This window comes from Silurus meridionalis, chromosome 26 (assembly GCF_014805685.1).
Source record: "Silurus meridionalis isolate SWU-2019-XX chromosome 26, ASM1480568v1, whole genome shotgun sequence".
NCBI lineage: Eukaryota > Metazoa > Chordata > Actinopteri > Siluriformes > Siluridae > Silurus > Silurus meridionalis.
In genome coordinates this window covers 5,634,164-5,654,615 of record NC_060909.1, presented here as the reverse complement: position 1 = coordinate 5,654,615, position 20,452 = coordinate 5,634,164, and the positions used below count along the sequence as shown (strand labels likewise).

General features: G+C 38.5%; 1 long non-coding RNA gene across 3 annotated transcripts; it reads left to right on the top strand.

Moving 5' to 3' along the window:
* The first annotated feature begins 1,027 nt into the window (after positions 1-1,027).
* Positions 1,028-17,781, top strand: LOC124380034. 3 transcript variants are annotated; one of them, XR_006924583.1, is made up of 7 exons: positions 1,028-1,182; positions 6,789-6,912; positions 7,097-7,315; positions 10,276-10,465; positions 16,604-16,730; positions 17,369-17,436; positions 17,547-17,781. It is a non-coding gene; the product is annotated as an uncharacterized LOC124380034 (long non-coding RNA). The 3 variants fall into 3 exon arrangements; XR_006924585.1 differs by having other exon boundaries at positions 10,273-10,465; XR_006924586.1 differs by lacking the exons at positions 16,604-16,730; positions 17,369-17,436; positions 17,547-17,781 and adding an exon at positions 10,674-10,947.
* The last annotated feature ends 2,671 nt before the right edge of the window (positions 17,782-20,452 follow it).

Genomic DNA, 20,452 nt, shown 5'->3' with positions numbered 1-20,452 from the left:
CATACAATAGGAAATTGAAGCAGAGCCTCCCTTTTTTAAAAAAAAAAATGTGCTGCTACATATTTGTTTTGTAGATTACCATGCCAAAATGAAATTTGAACAGTTACTTAAAATGATATGCAAAAGATATTTCCTGTTTTTGTTACCCCTGCACCCCTCCTGCTCGCGTGTTTGTCAGAGGCAGGGGCCAGTGCGGGCATTGGCGTCAGTGTAAACACTGCATGCGTGTGTCGTCCCGGTGATGATTTTTTTCATAAACATTTTTGTGGGGCTTATCCTCATTGCAGGAGGTTTAGATTTCATATTCTATTTGCTTTTCCCTCTGTCAAAATATATTTTTAGAAAATCGACACTGTCTGGATGCTGCGCCAGTGACTGCTGCGTGGAAAGGGGAACAGATTTATGAGGGATGATTTGCAGCGTGGTCGTGCTTTAAAATAATCATATTGAAGCTTAAGCAGCCATATGCTGTTGTTTAGCTGAGTGACCTTTCATATATCTGTATTAAAATACCAAATAAAGGACTGTTGAATCTTTACAATGATATTATATAGGCCATATAGTGTATGTGTAGAAAACCTAGCATGTCATAATTAGCCACAGTGTAGAGCCGTTTGTTTGTCAGTGGCAGGTCAGTGATGTTTCCCAAGCTGATGGCGTCAGCAGCAGCAGGGCTTTCTGCAATCTGGAGCCCTCATAAAGCCTGTTTAGTGTGGCACATTCATTTTTGCCAGCCACTCCACCAGTCCTTCTTCTTCTGTGTAATTGAAGAGATTCTTATGCTTGAGTGTGAAGGGCAGGGAACAAAAGCAGATGGGTGTTTTTGTCTTTTTGCTATGAGTCTCAGGCCAGTGCTGACTCCGTGAGCCAGTCAGAGCAGGAGAGAAGCACTGGCCGTGTGTTTAGGTTGTGGAGGGCATGCAGGTGTTGGGGCTTAGGGCCTAATGAGCCTTAATTAGCCCATTGAGGTAATCAGAGGCTTGATTGGTCCTGTGTGCTTAAGCAAACCACCACATACTTAGAGTGCTAGCTGGATTGGGGCGTTTCGAGAGCAGCAACTGACTCTGAATGCAATGTAGATTTATGGAAATCGAGGTCAAGGGAGGGCCTCAATCTACAGTATCTCACAAAAGTGAATACACCCCTCACATTTCAGGAACCATTTTAGTACATCTTCTTAAGGTACGATACTATATAAATGAAACTTGAATATATTTTAATCAATGTGCAGGTTGTATTGGAGTACAGATTTACTGTCCTCTAAAAAACCTCATCATACAGCCATTATTGTCTAAATAACTAAGTAAACCCTAAGTAAACATGTCAAAACTGTGTCCAAAGTGTGAATATTTTGTGTGAGCACCATTGTTTTCTAGCACTGCCTTAACCCTCCTGGGCATGGAATTCACCAGAGTTGCACAGGTTGTTGCTAGGATCCTCATCCACCACTCCATATTGACATCACGGAGCTGCTGTATGTAAGACACATGGCACTTCTCCACCTTCCGCGTGAAGATGCCCCACAGGTGCTTAATAGCGTCCAGGTCTGGAGACATACTTGGCCAGCCCATCACCTTCAGCTTCTACTTCGTCAGCAAGGCAGTTGTCATCTTGGTGGTGTGTTTGGGGTCATTATTGTGTTGGAAAACTGCCTTTCGGCCCAGTTTCTGAAGGGGGGTATTAAGTTCTGCTTCAGAATGTCACGGAATACATGTTGGAATTCATGTTTTCCTCTATGAACCAGCTCCCAGTACCAGCAGCAATATCATGTTTATTTCTCTGACTCTCTCTGTCCCATCCACAATAGCCAGACTTCTTGTTGTCTTCTGCCTTGCTCGTTGTTAGCTTTTTAGGCTAGACTAGGTAGCAGGGAATTAATATACCAGTGGTAGGTTTAAAAAGTACCTCCACCTCTTCAGGCTTTTCTTAAACTGCTCCCGACTTTGACCACAAATAACAATATTATCCGCAAACATCATAGTCCACGGACACTCCTATCTGACCTCTTCCGTCAACCTGTCCATCACCACTGCAAACAGGAAAGGGCTCAGAGCCAATCTTTGATGCAATCCCACGTCCACCTTGAACCATTTTGTTGTTCCTATTGCAAACTTTATTGCTGTCACACTATCCTCATACATGTCTTGCACCACCCTCACATACTTCTCTGACACACCTGACTTCCTCATACAATACAACATCTCCTCTCTCAACCCTGTGGTATGCTATTTCTAAATCCACAAACGCTCAATGCAACTTCTTCTGACCTTCTCTATACTTCTCCATCAACATTCTCAAAGCAAATATAGCGAAGTGAGCTGCTATCACTTCCTCCCTACTAATCCTATTCACTTCCTGCTTTACCATCTCCATATCATTCAACCTTCTCTCTCTCATTTTCTGCATTCATCAAAAGAGCAATACTAAATATACAAGAGAAAATAATACAGGTCTTTTAAAATTATCAAGTAATTTGTTTCCTTTATAGAAAATGTAAAATTTTATTGCTGAAATTGCATACAAGAATATCTGTGAAAACCATTTAAAATCCCAAATCACATAAAAATACAAATGTATAAATGAAAAAATATATATATATTTATTAAAATTAACAAATAACTTAAAAAAAAAAAAAGCTGAACACACTGTTCAGTGTTTTCTTTAAGTTTTAGTTTTAATGACCCCAGCGTTTGTTTGGAAAATTTTCTGTCATTTTCTTTGGCCTGAATCTTCTCCTCACTCCTTGCTGTTTTCTCTCTATTCCCCCATTTTTTCATTCTTCAGCGTCTTCTGTGTTTATCTGTCCAGAGTGCTACAGTGTTTTGCTGGTGGTGCATCAGTAATAATGGTTTGTGGGAAACACCCTGTGTAGTTAAATGGACCAAATGAAGCATCGAGGCAAATTATTTCTGTATTAAAATCATTTTGGTATTCAAATTATGTTACTCATGTTACTCGTGGAATCCTTTCAGCCTTAAACTAATGTAACGAGCCTTGTTTGAAAATGTAAGCAGTAGAAAGTACAGATATTTGTGTAAAAAATGTAATGTGTGAAAGTAAATGTATTAATTAAAGTTAACAAAAACTGAAGTAAAGTACTGTTACCAGAAAAATCTACTTAAGTACAGTAACAAAGTATTTGTACTTTGTTACTTCCCATCTTTGACACTGACTATTTTAAAATATATCCAAGTATTAATTATATAGTATTGTCTATAAGATTTACTAAAATGGTTGCTGAAATGTGATGGGGTATACTCACTTTTGTGAGATACTCTAGTTCACCAAATGTCTTACATTTTCTTACAGGTGTATTGATGAAAAAATGCCACAGACTTTGAATTTCTACTCAGAATCTCATCAGAAAGCTCCTGACCCTAAATTCAACATGTGTCACCATAACAAAGTTATTTTTAAATCATTTATTCTGTATGTACTGGTGTGTGGTTTTGGTCATAAAGCATTATAAACATTATATTACCTGGTAAAATCTATAAATCTACAAAAAGTAAATATACCATTCATGACAAGCAGTAGATGAATAAACTTTCTTTCGGCTTCTCCCATTAAGGGTCGCCACAGCGGATCATCCGCATGTTTGATTTGGCACATGTTTTTACGCTGGATGCCCTTCCTAACGCAACCCTCCCCATTTATCCGGGCTTGGGACCAGCACTAAGGCTTGTGCAACCCTAATGGTTCCCTGATTGGTTCCCTGACCGGGGATCGAACCCGGGCCGCAGCAGTGAGAGCGCCACATCCTAACCACTAGACCACCAGGGAGCCGACATGCCGTAGATGAATATTAGATGAATATTGGGGTTGTGTTTTTCCCCTTTTTAAAAAAATATCAGACTTGTGAGTTCCAATTTCCCACTTCAGAAGTAATTCAAAGTGAAAAATGTACCGATTTTTATATCAGATTTTTTATTCCTTCAGCCAGTTTCCCTTTAATTACGTTCTCTTTAATAGAACTTTGTTGCTGCTGCCACTTTTTTCTGTTATGCCACAAACAAGATGCCCATGTCCACCTCTTCTGTCCCCCTCAACACTCAGCCCTTCATTCAAGCACTACTTGTCAGTCCAAAAACTTCACAATCCCGTATGACAGACATCACTAGGGATGGACACTCTGGACTTCATCCCCCATCGACACAATACAAAGACATCTGGACGATTGTCACAGACGTCACGGTCCTTGATGGTTGACGTCTCCCATGGGGCATCGGCGGGAAGAAGAAGGAAAGTTAGTCTTGCGTGGTTTTGAACATTAGGTGATAATCGACACGCATGATGTAGTTTTTCAAACGACTTCAGGTTAATAATGAAATGGAAATATGCTTACTTTTGGGTTATGCATGTGTCAGGCTCCTGCATTATACACGTCAAATCACATCATGATTTTACAATATGGGAAGAAAAAAAAACCTGTGAGAAAATGTACAAAAACAGCTCCTCAATTGTATTTGTGAGCTCGTACACTGAATATAAAAAGTCAGCTAAAGGTTGGTAAACTAAAGATTTACCATTAGAGGATTTTTTTTTTCAGTTAATGTAATTTTATGCTTATATCCAAAAGCATGCATGACTTCTCGACCATATTTCAATATAATGGCAAAATATATAGAACAGTCATTACACTCTTAAGCAGTGATTCATTCAACTGTGCGGGAATCATATTGCTATAATGACCTTTATTTGGGACTGCGGTTTATAGATTTTCCCCCCCAAAAAAAAATCATTAGCCAATTTACTCCTGAAATCAACTTTGAGTATGCACGTACACATTCACACATCCACACTGGTGTCACGGTGTATTATCTGAAGCCCCAGCTGGTTGAGATGGTGGTGGCTGTGGCAAGAGGACTCTTGTGAGAGCCACGGGTAAACAATGAAGATCCTGGCTGGATTCTTCTGGCTCGGGGCATTGCCCTGTTTGCCAGAGCTGTGATAAAGCTGCTGGAATCAAGAAGTACTGCTGTTATGTATCCAGAGATGGAGTCGCGTGTGTTTGTACTAAGCTAAGTAAAGTTTGCTTTTGAATGTCCTGCATAGCAGTCTGCGATTGGAAGTGAGATGCCAATGTGATGGTTAAGTGAGTTGAAATCAACTACTGACAAGTAATTTATTGTAGTCCTTTCTGCTCCCTTTTGCCCCTCCAATGGTTTATTCGTTCATCTATCTTTTGTAAACTTTTGGTCATGTGCCAGTTCCCACTCACTCTTTTGTTCTCTACTGTTACATAAGAACTGCCAATCAAGGAAGGGGACATCTAACATGTACCACCTCCAAACAACTACTGCATCTCTTCAAACTGTTGCTCTTGTTGTAGTGGAAAATAACGGTAAGTGAATGTGATTTATTTCTCTACTTAAGTAGCTTTTTTTTGTGTATCTGTACATTTACTGAAGTATTTCCATTTGCCAAGACTTTTACTTTAACTTCACTACATTTCAAGGTCAAATACGTTACTTTTTCTAGACTACATTTTGCGAAATCAGTTGTTCCTTTTTATTTGACTGGATAAAAACTTAACTGGTCAAGCACACAGCAAGCCACCAATTAGAGCGTGACTTGCTTTCATTGGGTAACTTGCTATCATTGCCGCTTGATAGTATCTACTTAACACCAACATACAGTTCATTCACCGAGCCGCACAGAAAGAATACATAACTTTCATTATTTCCGTTTTATTTATTATCTGATTTTGAACGATGTTTTATTTTGAAAAATGACCGGATTCTCTCCACCACATCTGTCTATGACTCACTCTTGATGCATGTCATGATTCCTCGGTCACACGTCTTACCTCCATCCGCTACCTTCTTAAAGGGGCTGCTCCGACCGCTAACACGTAATACATTACTGCTAAATTCAAACCCCCAAGCGAGCAAAATGAACAAAAATCAACACAGTAGATTCACGTTTATTATTATATTTAGAAAATACCAGTTTTTATGCTGGGCGTATCATTTTATTTTGTTGTGTTTATCCACCACACCTTATAGGCCACTCCGTAAAAATATTGTCTGACATTAATCCAGTCCGTGGCGCAAAAAGTTTGGGGACCGCTGATTTAGAGAGTAATAAATGATGGAAGAAACTCCTGACTCTAATATGGCACAACACCCGTGGCCTTATTTGCGAGATCTTTTCAAGTAGTTGAAAGAAAGTTTTGGGATCATGACAATTTGAATAGAAATTAATCAGTGTTTGACTCATTAATATCATTTTATTAATAAATTGGTGTTCTAAGAGCAGCATTAGAGTCTATTCACATAAACTGAGTTGATTAAGCAAAGAATCTTGTAACAAAAATTATAATAGGAACATTATAGCCATAATAAATCAGAGTACTTTGAATACTTAATTATATACGAAGGCAAATACTTTTGTACGTTTACAAACCCGGCGCTCTCACCGCTGCGGCCCGGGTTCGATTTTTGGTCAGGGAACCGACCCCAGCCATTAGGGTTGCACAAGCCAGTGCACTCTTAGTGCCGGTCCCAAGCCCGGATAAATAGGAAAGGTTGCATTAGAAGGCCATCCAGCGTAAAATCATTTGCCAAATCGAACATGCAAATCATGAATACGGATGATCCGCTGTGGCGACCCCTAATAAGAGAAGCTGAATGAAAGTTTTACTCAAGTGAAACTTGGGAGCACTTTTTTTTATTAATGTTTTTCCGAGTGTATCTCTACTTTAACTCATGGCTTGTGGACTTTGTCCACGGCTGCCAGCATAACACTCCCACAGATATATTGGCTAATGTTTCTGTGATTGACAGTGAAGAGGGGGTATGCCAACCTTCCCTCCCAGACAGCATGGCTGATTTTGCTCTCTAGGCTTTTACATCCATGATATCTTACTGATGGCTGTGGGATCATCAGGCGACTCTTAATCAGGCAAAGGTAACTTTAAATGGTTAAAACAGCTACTACATGACTTTCTTAAATGCACATTTGAACAATTCACACCAGCTTGCATAGAAAGATATGAATGACATTCCCTTCTAAATGCACTATAAAATCGAACCAATTTATTCTTCCTTTCTTTTTGCCTGCTTCAACTCTACTATTCTTACAAATCTCATAGAAAAGCTCCTCAGGCATTGCTCATCCCTGAGCTTTCTTAAGAGCCTCTATGTACAGTTGAAGCTGTGAGGCTGCTATCGCTCCAGGCTGTGTGGCATCCACTTAGGCGTCGACAGCTCCAGATAAAGCTGAGCTCCAGGGGACGTGCCACAGGCTTGATCTGACGGGAATGCAACAGCTCAGGGCCGAAGGACAAGCATCAGAGTGTGTCATGCTGTCTGTGAGTCTCCTTAAACTAGCCTTCAGAGAGGTATTGCTGTGAGATGAGAAGAGCTCAGGCTTTGCTGTGAATGGAATGAAGTAGAGACTGTGTGGACATAAAATAAGGGCTTTTTTTTTTGTGTGTGTAGGTGGGTTCCTACTTTAGGTTCCCATCTAGTGTTCACAGTGAATTGCAGTTTGTTGTGTATGGGGCTGCGTAGCCAAGACCTGTCAAAATAAAGCAGGTGGTCATAATTATGCCTGATCGGTGTATGACAATGTAGCTAAGAACAAATTATGATAAACTCTCATAATTATTGTAACAATTATGTCAAGATTCGGACCAGAAAACCCCATCTACTGCCTTGTGTAGAGTCTGTGGGAGTCACGTGACAAAAGAACGAATGACTCGAACCAGAAGAGTCGAGGAAAAACTATTCAATTCTGTTTCCTGTACATAACCTACAAAGATTTTGCGAAAATTTGCTCATGCGTGTCCAGTAGAACATGAACAAATCACTTTTTGAGACTACTTGTTCTTCTTAGTCACATCATAGACTCGTTCAAAACAAACAAATTGTTCATAAAGAACAGATCACCACTAAGCAGCAATGGGGTTAATGGCCTTAGTCAGGCTTGGTGTGAGTAGGATTTGAACTCATGACCTTTGGATCCAACATCCAATGCCATGACCATAAAGCCACCACCTCCCAATATTAAGAGCTCAAGCTTGTTTATATGGGCAGTTTGCACATTTCTGATACCTACAGCAGTACAGGAGAATCTCGATCTTCATCTTTATGTCTGTTTTCTTCCATGATGTGATATTTGTGTGTTTTACTTGAGAATTTGTGATGACTGGACGAATAAGACTCTCTGGTGTGATGTGATCAGTGTACAGGAAAACCATGTAACTTTTGTCTTATATAATCCAAACAAGCAGAATATATATTTTTTAATTTATAAAATGGCATTCCCAATCAGTAATGGAAAAGGGTTTGCACTGTCATACAGTATAAAGTATAGTGAACATTCAAATTTGATATATTTACATATAAAAATATTTATTTATGCACTCATTTTCAGTAACTATTTTTTTCCTATAGCCAGGTTTGTGAAGGACTGGGAGGATATATACACCCTGGATGGGACAACATTCTATTACACCATGCACACACACATTCACATACTCATTCTCACTTACTCATCTAGTGATGTTTTTGGGGAGAAACCCAGAGAAAACCTTCTCAAACATGGAAAAACCTGCAAAGAATCATTACTTGAACTCAGGATTGAATACAAGACAAATTAACGGAGGAAATCGGTGGTGGACAATAATAAACTAAATATAAATAATTTCTGTACTTAAGTCGCTTTTTTACGTATCTGAATGGAAGTATTTCCAATTGGGGAGACTTGTACTTTTTACTCAACCACATTTTGCGAAATTAGTCGTTCTTTTTTATATCTGAGCGGATAAAAACATTCAAGCAGGAAGCAAGCCACCAATTAGGGTGTATTACACACTCTGTATTGAACTTGTTTAGATTAGCACTTGGTCACTTCAACAGCAAGCAAAAAGATTTTTGAGGGGAATAAATGATGGAGGAAACTCCTCACACTAACTTGTCACAACACCCGTGTCCTTATTTGTGCGATTTTTAAAAAAGTAGTTAAAATTAAATTTTTGGAGCAATTTCGAATTGTTTTTTTTCACACTTATGTCTGTCACATATTTGACATTAAGTATATACACAAAATTGCCCAAAGGGGTATCAGCGCACCTGTGGGCTAGTGTATATGACTGCTTCACTCTCACCGCCTGATAGTTAGGCTTTAATAGAAAAGATAGAGCATAGCCAAAGAGCTGGAATCATTCTTCTGATAAAGTTATATGTTCAGCCTAGAACAACTGGAGAGATAATGTTTGGTCTCATTATAATTCCCTGTGTGTTTAAACAGGCAGCCCAGAATGCAAACAAAAGCAGATGAAATTTGAAAACTATTATCAATATTGCAGATAGCAGATGCCCTTTCCAATCAGAAAAAGCCTATCTCTCACAGCAATATTTATGGTTGACTAGTTCATTCGTTTCTATTAGCTGGTTGTATGTTTCTCTTTTTCTCATATGTATTTGTGGAATTTATGGAAAGGCCAAACAGAGCGCCATTAGATACTGGCTTAATTCACTAACATGTCTGCTAAAGGTAGCCAGGTACATTTAAAAAGCATTACTTTCATTCTGACTGATCTTTTTCTGTGCTCTTTCCAAAAAAGGACGATTTGTCACATGCCCTCATTGAACTGAAGCATATTTGTTGAGCTGAATTGTGTATGTGTGTGTGTTTGTGTGTGTATGTGTGTGAGCCTGTTTGCATGCAATCCTCACAGTGAACTACAGCGGCCCCCTGCACACACGTATACGTAATGTTATTCTTCTGGTCTTTTAATCGCAAGCTGCTGGAGCAAAATAATTGTCATTTTCCAGCCAGTGGGTCTAAAGTCATACAACGTAATGAAATGTCTAAAAAAAAGTGCAGGGGTGAAGCTTGGGGTGGAGATTGGGTGATGGTGGTGGTGGTGGTGGTGGTAGTGGTGGTGAGGGTTCGGCAGACAGACAGCATGCTAAATCAAATACTGTGCCATCTGAATAATTTAGTGCCGGGCGGTGTGAGTGAAACGGCAGCGAAGTGAAATGTTTAAGTGTCGTTTATGTCCGTGCCAGTATGTGTTTGTGCACGCTGAGGCATCTATCCAATTCCCCCCTAATACAATAATCAATAAAAATCCAGCTGGACAGATTGGGCTGCGAGCAGAGGCAGCAGTCTGAGGTCTGTGCCCCTGCACTAAGTATACAGCGATAGAGTGATAGGTTGATTTAAGCTTGGGCTAGCTACAAGTAGAGATAAATGTCAGTAATGCTTCTTTTTTTTTTTTTACCACTCCCCTATTTTCTCTCTCCTCTACCTCCCCAGCAGATCCATCACTCGCTATTGAGGATAATGAGCAAGGCGTGGAGGTGAACACATTACAGAGGCCTGACCTTGCCCAGAGAGAGAGTGAGAGAGCAGGAGAGCGAGAGCAGTGAACGAGAGCTGAGGTTTAGAGGCCGCATAGCCTAGAGGAATCCAGAAGTTGCTTACCTGTAGACAACAAAGTGCATGCAAGGTACACGGTTCAAAGAAAAGAAAAAAATTTTACAAGTTAGATTATTTACACACGTGCCATCTGTACAGTCTTTTACACATTTACCATCAGGAATGGAAAAGGGTTTGCACTGTCATACAGCATATAGTGAACATTTAAATTTGATATATGTACTTATAGAAAGATTTATTTATGCACTCATCTTTAGTAACTATTTTTTTTCTTATAGCCAGGGTTGTGGAGGATATCTAAAACCTGCATGGGACACCAGTCTATTACACCATACACACACACACACATTCACATACTCATTCTCACCTATACATCTAGCAATGTTTTTGGGGTAAAAACCAAGAGAAAACCTTCTCAAACATGGAAATAACCTGCAAAGAAACTTTTTACTTGAACTCAGGATTGAATACAAGACTCTGTTAACTTCAGATAAATATCTACCATTAAATGATTGTTTTACAATGAAGACAAGTGACAAATTCATGAAAGAAACCGGCGGCTGACAGTAAGGAAGTAAATGTAATTCATTACTGTACTAAAGTCAGTTTTTTTGCGTATCTAAACTTTACTGAAGTATTTGCATTTGGAAAAACTTTTATTTTAATTTTACTACATTTCAAAGACAAATCTTTTACCTTTTACTCTACATTTTTGCGAAATCAGTCGTTCCTTTATATGAGCGGCTAAAAACTTAACTGCTAAAGCACGCAGAAAGCCACCAATCAGGGTCGAGCATTCGCTTTGTTTTAAACTAGTTTTAATTGCAGCTTGGTGTTGTCTACTTACCACCAACATCCAGTTCAGCATCAGTTCAACAGCAAGCAGAAAATATTTAGATGAATAAATGATGGACGCAACTCCTTGCGTCTCGAACTTGCCAAAATCAATTTTTTTAAGCAGTTGAAATGAAGGTTTTTTTATTTTTCATTCTATTAATAGATTTTTGTGCTAATAGTAACATTAAAGTCTTCTCACATAAACTGAGTTGATTAAGCAAAGTTGCTTGTGACAAAAATGATAATAGGAACATTATAGCCATAATAGTCAAGTCAAGTCAAGAATCTTTTATTGTCATTTCTACTATACACAGTGGTACACGGTACACGGTCAAAATGAGACAACGTTCCTGCAGAACCCTGGTGCTACACTAAACAACATACAACATAAAGCTATATAGAGTGCATCGAGTGCAACCGAGTGCAAACAGTGCAGACAAAATTCAGTACAGACAGACAGAAGACAGTGTGGGACAATACACATGACACAAGATAGCACCGACCAGTAAACCACTGCACAGTACTGTGCAAAGAGGACTATAAAGACTATAACCGAGATTATATGTAAACAAACACAATGCAGTGCAAAAACAGTTCAATCATAACTTAACATAACATAAATCATATAGGTAGCACTTTGGATATTTAAGTACATTTGAAAGCAAATACTTTTGTACTTTTACTCAAGTGAAAGATTAAAGGGGGCACTTTAACTTCTACTGGAGTCTATCACTCCTTGAACTCAAGTACATGGTTTGTGTACTTCATCCACCACTGGAAGAATCAAAGTGTGTTAATGAAGTGTTAAATTTCCAAAGCAGTGGTGCTGATTATAAACTCAACAGAGGTATGAACATAATTGTAGCAAAAAGGCTAATACTAATGCTATTATGTAATAATACCATAATGTTCAGTTGGTTTGAGATCTGGTGATGGTAAAGCACATAGTGTATGGGTTAAATTTTTTCGTCCTTACAAATGCATTCAGTGATCTATAAAAAAGCACTATTTTTGTCTTCAAAAGCAGACACATGGATGTACAGTTGGTTTAATGGTATTACTGATTGTTTAACCATTTAAATAAGTGTGTCCTGTGAGAAATTTGTGACAGACTTATGCCTTAATGGTGACAGGTTTGTTGGAGATAAAACAGTTTAGTAGCATCTGCAGTGAACTGCCTGCTCCGGGTGATATACTGAAGCCAGTGCCTAGTCAAGGCTGACTTATACCATCAAACGCTGACAGGAGCAGATACACACACACACACACACACACACACACACACACACACACACACACACACACACACACACACACACACACACACAGAGTGAGAGGATCACTTCCAAAATGAGTTATGAAAAATTTCACGTATGAATTGTATTCCATGTTTTTTTTTTTTCAGCTTTTTGGAGCTAACGCGTAAAACCATAAACTGTAATTGCTATCAAAACCCTTATAATCTGGTCATGTTTAGACTCATTTGGCCATGAGAATGTACGTATAGACACAAATGCACTCTGTATATAGTTTTATGCAATTTTTTTATACACACGACTTCGCTTGCTATTTATATTTTTGCTGCCCACAGTAACAGTCACTAAATCGGTCAACAGTCACAACAATTATTCTTTCATTCTTAAGTGCGTCATGACATGGCAGGCTCTGGAAAATGACGGCTCGGTATAGTAGACCGTGTCTCTGACAGCTCTTTGGGTTCTACTTTATATTTTTATATTGATATTTTTAGGTACTCTGTGCTTCTGTAGGTACCACAGAGTAAACATAGATGTTATTTATTGTCTTAGGCTTTGGGGCTGTCAGTAAAAGTCATTCAGACAAGATTATTGTCAGTCGGTCAGGATTATTAATAAAGTAATGATCTGAATCCAAATCTGTAGAATTAGCATTATTGCGTTATCAAACATGTCTGACTGTCTACGGTTAACACACAACCTCAGAGGAAATGTAACTAGCCAGAATTGCCTTTTAAGATATTGTTCAATTGTTCTTAAGTTAGCTGAAATGCTTTAAAAACATGTTTAGTATATTTACATTAGTACATAAACCCAATGATTTTGAACCCAGATATTTACATACACTTTACTGTCATACATTAAATCAGAGTAAACTTTTTCTGTTTTAAATCAGTAAATATTAACATGTTTTTTGCATTTGTTAAATGTCAGAATCGAGCGAGGGAGAATTTGTATGTATTTTTATTATCACTTTCATCAAAGTCAGAAGTATACATACACTTCCTTAGTATTTGGTGGAATTGCCCCGAAACTGTTTCACTTGGGCCAAACGTTTTGGGTATCCTTCCACAAGCTTTCTACAATAGTTTGCAGGAATTTTGACCCACTCCTCTTGACAAAACTGGTGTAACTGGGTCAGGTTTGTAAGCCTTCTTGCTCGCACTCGCCTTTTCAGTGCCGCCCACAAATTTTCTATGGGATTGAGATCAGGGCTTTGTGATGGCCACTCCAATACCTTGACTTTGTTGTCCTTAAGCCACTTTGTAACTAATTTGGAGGGATGCTTGGGGTCATTGTCCATTTGGAAGACCCATTTGCACCCAAGCTTTAACTTCCTCACTGATGTCTTCAGATGTTGCTTTAATATATCCACATAATTTTCTTTTCTCATGATGCCATCTATTTTGTAAAGTGCACCAGTCCCTTCTGCAGCAAAGCAGCCCCACAACATTATACTACCACCCCCATACTTGACAGTTGGGATGGTGTTCTATGGCTTCGAAGCTTCGCCCTTTTTCCTCCAAATATACCGTTTATCATTATGGCCGAACAGTTCAATTTTTGTTTCGTCAGACCACAGGACATGTCTCCAGAAATTAAGATTTTTTCCCTCATGTGCAGTTGCAAACTGTAGTCTGGCTTTTTTATGGTGGTTTTGAAGTAATGGCTTTCTCCTCCCAGAGTAACCTTTCAGCTCATGGCGGTACAGTATTCGTTTTACTGTGGATAATGACACTGTCTTACCAGTTTCAGCCAACATCTTCACAAGACCTTTTGCTGTTGTCCTGGGGTTGATTTGCACATTTCGCAACAAAAAACGTTCTTCTTTGGGACTCAGAATCCGTCTCCTTCCTGAGCGGTATGATGGTTGTACATTCCCATGTTTTTTATACTTGCGTATTATTGTCTGAACGGATGAATGTGGGACCTTTAGGCATCTGGAAATTGCACCTAAAGATGAGCCATACTTGTGGAGGTCAACAATTCTTTTTCTGATGTCTTGGTTGATTTCTCTTGATTTTTCCATGATGTCAAAGAAAGAGGCTCTGTGTTTGAGGTGTGCCTTTATATGCATCCACAGGTGTGCCACCAATTAACTCAAATAGAATCAATTAACCTATCAGAGGCTTGTTAATCTCAGAATGGAATCATCTAGAGTTTAGTTTAAAGGCACGATAATCTTAGTGTATGTATACTTCTGACTTTGATAAAAGTGATAATAAAAATACATACAAATTCTCCCTCTCTCGATTCTGACATTTAATAAAATGCAAAAAATATGTTAGTATTTATTGATTTAAAACAGAAAAAGTTTACTCTGATTTAATGTATGACAGTAAAGAAAAAAAGGTTTTTGTGTTTTTTTTCTAAAGTGTATGTAAATATCTGGTTTCAACTGTGTATATATATATCTTTGTGGATTTTTTTTAGATTGAAATTATTTAAGAGTTAATACCAAGAATTCCAGAATACCAAATATTATGTGAATTACATCATTGGAACTGCGTTTAATCTAAACAATGTTAAATACTTATTTTCCCCACTTAGAGTGTTTAGCCAGCTTATCCTTCAAACTGTGCAGGTTAAAGTTTTGATGCAGGGGGTTTAAATATCTGTGATTTTTCATAACTAAGGAAGGTATAATGGCATAGTTGAAATATTAGGATGCCCTTGTTAAATCCTTTTCCACTTGCCAGCTATAGAACTGTGCCCCTCTTACGGCCTTGTGTTCATCCTGTGTTCTTTCTGTGTGCATTCTCGATCCTAAATTAAAGAGGAAAGAAGTGCTTGCATGAAGAATAAAGAACTACTTCCAAGAAGTATTAGTTCCTTTTTTTTTTTTTTTTTAATTTGAGCACGCAGAGGAAACTGGAATTTAAATGAAAGAATCGTTTTTTCACCCAGCTAATAGTAATCCATAATCCAGCCAACGTGTCTTAACCACAATGTGGCTGGTCTGATTAACTTTAATGCTTTCCTCTCTCAATTTATTGAAACGTTGGAATGGGTGCTTTTGCTTTGGCACCGAAAGGCCACGTCCCTTTCACAGCAAGGAAAGAGGAGGAGATTGAAAGAGAGAAAGAAAGAAGGAAAGAACGATGGAGAAAGTGGGAAAAGGAATATATAGAGAGTATATGGAGCTTTGGAGAAAGTTTGAAGAGAAAGGGTGATTAATAAATGTTTTATTCCCTTTTGACGGCAGGGGGTATATTGGCCTATTAAAAAAATGTGTTTTAAGGATAGTGTGCGTGCACGTGTGTGTGTGTGTGTGTGTGTGTGTGTGCATGCATGCATGTGGTTGGGCTATATGTGGGTGTATGGGAATGATAAAGAAGGGGGGAGGAGGGTTAATATTTTGACTGATTTGAAAGCCACTCGCAGAAAAAAGGGCAAAGAAAATAATTAAATGGGCGAGTTTCATTTTCTGCTACACTTCAAATGAATTTCTGCAACGATTCCAAAACCTTGCAAAGGCAAATCCAATCAAACAATATCTAGTGGGCCTCATTTTCTTCCTGCTCAGCAATGACCTCCTTTGTCAAAGGGTGAGTTGAGGAGACTGTGGGTCCCCATAGTCATACAAATCAAGAGGACAATTTAGTGTAGTTAAAGCTATTATCGTGTGTGTGTGTGTGTGTGTGTGTGTGTGTGTGTGTGTGTGTGTGTGAGTGGGGATGCTGTAGCTTTAACACTTCATGGCTATGATATGAGTCATTGTAAATGATGCCGCAGAAGGTCAATTGCAGAGATCAAAATGGCCGTTGATGGAGGAGGGCCGAGGAATAATCGCCTTGTTCGGATGTGCCGTGGTGTTTATTTCAAACCATATCCCGGGGCATTTCCCGTTTTGACTGGCAGAATCCAAATAAATATCCACTCTCAGTGCTTTTTTTTTTAACATGTCTTACCTTTAACCATTTGGAATGTAATCATGCACAAGGACTGGGAATAAAGCACGAGTGAATGAGCAGAGATGCTCCGCTGACCCTTTCTTGCACATTATTTGATATCTGGAGGTACAAAAGGACTCAAATCTTTAGGGAATCTTGACTCAATGCTCAGTGGCCGTAAGCTTTTTTTGACTTCTCTGAGGATTGTTTTTTTTTTTACAGAAACACACTGTAAATGTATGTAATCTGAAGTTAAGCACAGAAAGATGGAGAGCAGGTGCCATGTGTCCAGTGGAGGTTTGACTCTCACAGGGAGGCCAGCTGCTGCGTTTGGCCTTTCGGCTTGCAGGTGTGCAGTCCTGTCTTCTTTATTTCCCTTTACACACACCCACACACACACACACACACACACACACACACACACACATACACTGAGCCAGTTGTTGGAGAAGAGCAACACTTCGGAGCTACTCAAATCTAATGATGACTAGACATGTACATACACACACACATATACACACAACATGAAGCTACTTAAATCTAACGACAACACATGTATGCGCGCACACACACACACACAAACACACAAACACACACACACACACATGCAAGATTACCGAAATGTGCCAAACAAGCATTACTCTAATCACTACTTTGAAACAGGGAGGCTATTTATATATTATGCATTTTGTGCTATGTGCAGATCCTATGAGAAAAGACAAAAGAAAAATGATCGTTCAGTGAAAAAAAAAAAAAAAAAACCTGAACGCTTGCTAAACCACTTTAAGCGTGTTAGACTTCATGACTGCCAAGTGGGACACCCCTGTGACAACTAAAATGGTCTCTTCCACAATTAATGTGGCGCACCTGTGATGCTTGATAAAGACCGCAGCACTGTGCACAGGTGTGGAACATTAATTCTGGGGGTGTTCCTTGAAAAGATGAAACCCCCCCATTCCCTCCTCATCCCCTTCTCTCTCGTTCCAGCATCCCCTCCACCACTGGCACCATCATCACTCTGCCATCTCCCCTTATCCTCCCCCCACCTTTGGAAGGTATGAAATAGGTGGGGGAATAAACCCACTGCCTTTCATTCACAGTGATCTGTGTGCAAAAGTATGCAAATGAATGTGCAGCATGCTAATCAATCCTGTCCTTCACACAGATTGAAGGAAAGGCAGGAGAGTCGTGCTAGAAGGAAAGAGCGAGAAGGAGAGGGTGTTAAACAGGGGAAAAAGTGGGACAAGGAAAACTTCGTCGGGCTCTTTCTGTCAGAGAGAAAGACGGAGAGAAGGAAAGAGCGAGAGAGTAAGCAGCTGAATGATGTGGGTGTGATTAGAGACAAAACGATACACGGATTTTGCTAGGCAAGTGGGCTTATGGAGGACAGAGAAGGAAAATTGCGGGGTTGCATGTGAGAGGGTTTTTGTGCTCGGGCCAGTAGGTGTCCCCTTATATCAGGACACAGTAACCGAAGACGTCTCATGAAGGCAGACTGCAATCGGGTACACAGGAACCGCAACGTTTAAGATTCCGCACACATGAAGGATTGAATTATTTTTACTATTATTTATTAATTTTTTTATTTGTTTTTCTTGGCAATAGAACAAGACCTAAGACAAAAAATGTCAAGTAACCTTGAAACAATTTACTGTCAATTCCACCTGCACAGCATTTACCAGAAAAACTTATTCTGAGTGCTTTACAGAAGTTCACAAGGTCAAAATCTGAATACACCACCACCCTGACCACTGTTAATGAGAAGTACTGCAAAAAATAAATAAAAATCTATATACTGTATATATAAAACGGTACACATTAAATATTTCGGTGCAGGTCTTTCAGTTCGGTGCACACGTTTACCAAAAGCAGTCCTTTGTATGTGCGGAACACAGTTACAATCTGAGTTCCCCTCAGGAACGTATTACGTGGCGGACAACACATTTGTTTAGTCTCCGCCTCACACTTTCAGTGCATTTTTTATTATTATTAAACTTAAAAACATGCACAACAATGGCAGGAGTATAAAAAAAAAAAAAAAAACTAATGTTAGAGCAGTGTCACTGTGGCGACTGTGTATTGCATTCATTTAATTTATTACATTTTATCTGTATAATATATTATTAAATATTACCTTATATATGTTTTAACCAAACAGGAGTTTATTATAAACTGTTGATGTTCACAAATGGTAATAATATCAAACAGTAACTACGTAAATTATTATATGTATTTTACTAAAATATTTTTACTATTTTACTTTAACTTCAAAATCAAATATTTTGGTTCAAAAACAGTTCAAAAGTACAGTTGAACAGCAGGCAGAACATTAGGAGAGTAATAAATGATGGAAGAAACTCCTGACTCCAACTTGCCACAACACCCATGGTCTTATTTGTGTGATTTTTTTAGTTGAAAGAAGGTTTTAGGCTCATAGTAATTGTAATAGATCATTATTTGACTCATTAATATCATTCTATTTATAGATTGTTGTGTTAGAGTAACAGAGTCTTTTCACATAAACTGGGTTGATTAAGCAAAAATTCTTTTGACAAAAATTATAATAGGAATATATATAAAATATAAAATTAATTTTATTTTCGTCTGAGGTGACCATTGTATCTCCGAAATGTCGTAAGTCGAGTGGTCATATATATATGCACACACAGTTTACCCCGTTTATCGCGTTGGTTACATTCTTTTTTTTTTTAAGACAATTACTGAAAATACCTTTTGGATACACATTTGTTGTCTACTAGCTTTTTTTACGATTCTCTTTAAAATTCTTAAAAAATTTTTACTGTGACAATATGCAATGAGAAACAGAGAAAGATCTTCAAAATGAGTTGCAGGTGATGAATCTTAAACATGGTTCTTTAGTTTGATTTTGATGCATAAAGTTTAAACCCTGAAGCAGCAGTGTATGAATTTGGGCCAGATGATCAGAATCTTAGTATCGAACCAACCTCGGTGCTTTCCCATTACTGTATTGACTGAATGGTGTGAAAGTGGTAATAAATTACTGTAGAGATATAGATAGAGAGGAAGAGAGAGAGAGTGTGTGTGTGTGTGTGTGTGTGTGTGTGTGTGTGTGTGTGTGTGTGTGTGAGTGTTTGTGCATATGAGAAAGAGGGTATGAGTGCAAAAGGCATAGGTACAGCGGTGATCTCAGATGTCACAGAGCAGCTAACCACAACCTGCATTATTGCCTCTCAACCCCTTGCGTGCTCATCTGCAATATTACAAATGCTAATATAACACTAAACTGATTAATAATTAAACAATTACGGTCATGAATCAATAACTCCCGCACAATTTTTTTTTCATTTGTAAATTGCAGCAAATAAACAAGGACAGCGAATTACCAATTCTAATTTATAAAGGAAAAAAAAAAGCCATATCCATTTTATTTATTTCTAAAATACAAAAATGCATTAAAAATGCTCTTTCAAAAAGTGATAGTTCTCTTTAATTAGCAGAAGTAGACCAGAGCGTGTAATGTTTTGAACATGGCTGTGCTGGTTTGTAAACATCAGCTGGAACTTCCATAATCTCAGCGCCACACTTGCTGCTTTCGAAAGCCATAATGCGATTTTAAAATGGGTTAACGTGTCTTCCTTCTGGAATTCTGGATATATCAACTGGCTTGTCAACACTGGCTTCTCATCAAGATGCTATTACTAGCTAAATATAATGGAAAAAACAAACAGACCCTATTAAATCTGCAATGCCCCGAATTATCATTTTCATGCAATATCATTATTATTCATATACAGTATCTTAAGATACCTTTGTTTGATACTGACACCACATCTTCAAGATTAAATAAAAGTTTGTAGACACCTGACCATAAGATTCATATTTGATCATCCCAGTCCACATTTAGTCACCATTTGCTCTTAAAATAACCCTAATCTTTTTGGAAGATGTTTCACTAGATTTTGGATTGTGCTTGTGGAGATTTGTGCTCATTCAGCAACAAGACTGTTAGTAAAGTCAGGTACTGATGTAGGTGGGGTTTGGGGAAGCCTGGGGTTTACTGCAGTCAGCGTTTTAATTCATGCCAAAGGT